The sequence below is a fragment of the Lipotes vexillifer genome, unplaced genomic scaffold (assembly GCF_000442215.2).
Source record: "Lipotes vexillifer unplaced genomic scaffold, Lipotes_vexillifer_v1.1 scaffold555, whole genome shotgun sequence".
Lineage (NCBI taxonomy): Eukaryota > Metazoa > Chordata > Mammalia > Artiodactyla > Lipotidae > Lipotes > Lipotes vexillifer.
Genome location: NW_006772693.1, coordinates 663,880 through 666,812, shown reverse-complemented (window position 1 = coordinate 666,812; position 2,933 = coordinate 663,880). Strand labels below are relative to the sequence as shown.

The following is a 2,933-nucleotide window of genomic DNA, read 5'->3' as shown; positions in this document are numbered from 1 at the left end:
GACAACTCCAGTCTCTTTCCCTAGTGGCATGAAGCCCACCGACTACAGGCCTGAGGAGAATTGCTAGAGAGTTGAAACCTACGTTTTGAATAAAAGTTGAAATATTGATTAATATATTGTGTTGTACTTTCTGATTTCTGAATCAAGATTTGGCTTTGCAGTTTAAAATGACTATAGGTCATTTTATTACCTGACACTAAGCAGGAAAGCTATGAGACTGCCCAAAGTTTTATTCAAGGGCAGGGGGGAAAGTTTCCCCCATGGAATAAAATTGAAACGGAGAGTGTGAGACAAGAGGCAAGTAGCATAAGTTTGACCACAAAGGTGGGAGAAGCACCCAAAGGTGGGGAACATGCTGTGCTAATTCTGCAACTCTTCTCGATATATTAGAGAATTGAGCAAATCAGTAAAATGTGTCGATGATGCGCAAATATGGAACGAGGAAAAGCAGGAAAGAACCCTGGGTAGAGGGACTGAAACTGAAGGTATTGCTAGGAACTCGTTACTTCTAAAACATGTATATGAGGTGTGTGCATGGACTTGTTTGTACGTACTATATGTGTGTATACAGATTTGCATGTGTGTATTTGTGAATACATGTATATATTTCCAAGTTCTCTCTAAGAGGACCTGAACCACAGACAATAAATGCTACTTGTTTGGCACCCAAATCTTGGTCTCTAATATCATTCCCCATGAAACAGGAACCAGGGCTCTTCAGAAAAATGGCTAGTTCCAGGACTGGGATACAGATAAGCCTGGAGCAGCTTTTGCCAGAAAGAGGAATAATAAAATAATAATAATAATAATAATAATAATAATAATAATAATGGGACCTATAACAAGTACAAAAGGAGCTCCCTCTGACCAATTCTGGGACAACTTGAGCAAAAGACTTAAGAATAGTAATGAATTATAAACCATTGGAAAAAATGCAAGGAATTCATGAGTCCACACTAATAAAAGATAAACAAATGGAATGGAAGGGAGGGCCGCTGTTGACAATAGCATGCCAAGTGTCAAATGTGGAGGGAGTGCTGGAGTTGGAATCACCAGCGGAAATAAGTGGGTCAAGCAAGAATCATCACTGGCTACTAAATCTGTGTCCCAGGTAGATTTTGATGAGGAACAGGCTATTTGCATGGTCCAAAATGTCTCCTCACAGACTATTTGTTGCAAGGGGCAAAGCAGTTATTATACAGTGAAGAAATCAGACAACACTTCGTCTGGGGGATCAAAATCAGTAACATCAGTGAGGGATAAATGGGCACCGTGCGCCTCCCAGTATGATACTCGAGGACATGACTTCACCCATGTCGTATTGTGGCTCAGAACGCATAACTTGAACCTAATGTCGAGGAAATATCAAGCAAGCCCAAAGTGAGAAACGTTCTATTAGAAACAACGTGGTGGGGGGGATGAATTCTTCAGAAATGTCAGTGCCATCAAAGACAAAGAAAGGCTGAGGCAATGGTCCAGATTAAAGGAGGCAAAGAGGCATGGTGACTAAATGTGATACTAACACTGGACCCATCCCATGGTGAACAGGGAAAATGCTCCAAAGGACATCACTGCAGCAATTGACAAATTTGGGTAGATTAGATACAATAGTGTATACTTGCTAAATTTACTAAAATAATAACTGTAATGGGATAAGATAATATCTCTATTCTTAAGAAATATACACTGAAGGACTTAGCTAGGAATAAAGGGCAGTGACGTATCTAACTTACCTGCAGATGGTCATGTTAACAGGAGACAAATATAAGTAAAGGGCATAGGGCTGTTCTTTGTACTACTTTTATATTTGCAACTTTTCTGTGAGTTTAAAATTATTTCCAAATAAAAAGTTAAAACCAAAGGATTATGGTGTACTGCTTTGGCATTTGAGATTTTGGTTTGGGTTTGGATTTTGGTTCATAAACGCCTGGACTTCCAATCTATGTGACTACTGCTGGAAAGCCCTCTGGATCTGGAAGAAAGGGAGTAAATTTTTGCAAAAGGGCTTCTGTCCAGCCATCAGGTGCAGAAATGCCTTCACCACCTACCTGGGAGTAACCTGCTCTCTCTGGGCCAAATCATGCAAAAGTTTGTCATACAGCAGGTCTTGGATGCTTAGGATAAGGTTTGACTTAATTTTAAATACACATCCCCCCCCCTTTTCATTTTTAGTACCCCAGACTTTTGTTTAATGAAAGTACTTCTTTATTCTTAATACTTTCTTTTGATGTGTACTTAAAACATATCCCAACATCAAGAGTGTGAGCTCTTTTTTTTTTTTTTTTTTTTTTTTTTGCAGTACGCGGGCCTCTCACTGTTGTGGCCTCTCCCGTTGCGGAGCACAGGCTCCGGACGCGCAGGCTCAGCGGCCATGGCTCACGGGCCCAGCCGCTCCGCGGCATGTGGGATCTTCCCGGACCGGGGCACGAACCCGCGTCCTCTGCATCGGCAGGCGGACTCCCAACAACTGCGCCACCAGGGAAGCCCAAGAGTGTGAGCTCTTTAACGGCAAAAACTTACCAAGGTTCGTAACCCCTCTTAAAAAGAAACTATTCCATTTTTAATTATGGCAAAACACTGTGAAACAATTTTAGGTCACAGACATTCACACACAGAATTCTAATCATGAAAGCAGTGGGTGGCTTCCCTGCTTGCCTGGTGACGCTTAAAAAAAAAAAAAAAAAAAAAAAAGACCCTTATGAGCCCATCAATCAGGGAGTAAAATCCTTTTGGCTCTCATTACAGTTATATGGAGGAAACATTTTTATGTGTTAATTTAAAGATATGGCTCCAAATAGCAAAGGGCTCAGTTAATATCCTGAAACAAGATTCTCCAACCTTGCAGATTTGTACTGGGAATGGCTTACGGCTGACTTTCTAAATAGAAAGCTGCATAATTAATGACACTCCACTAGATCTCAGCTGAGCAGGAA

General features: G+C 41.0%; 1 protein-coding gene across 1 annotated transcript in view; it reads right to left on the bottom strand.

The window, feature by feature from the left end:
- DNAH7 (dynein axonemal heavy chain 7) overlaps window positions 1-2,933 on the bottom strand; it is a 253,806-nt gene that overhangs the window by 34,303 nt on the left and 216,570 nt on the right. The window lies entirely within an intron of this gene.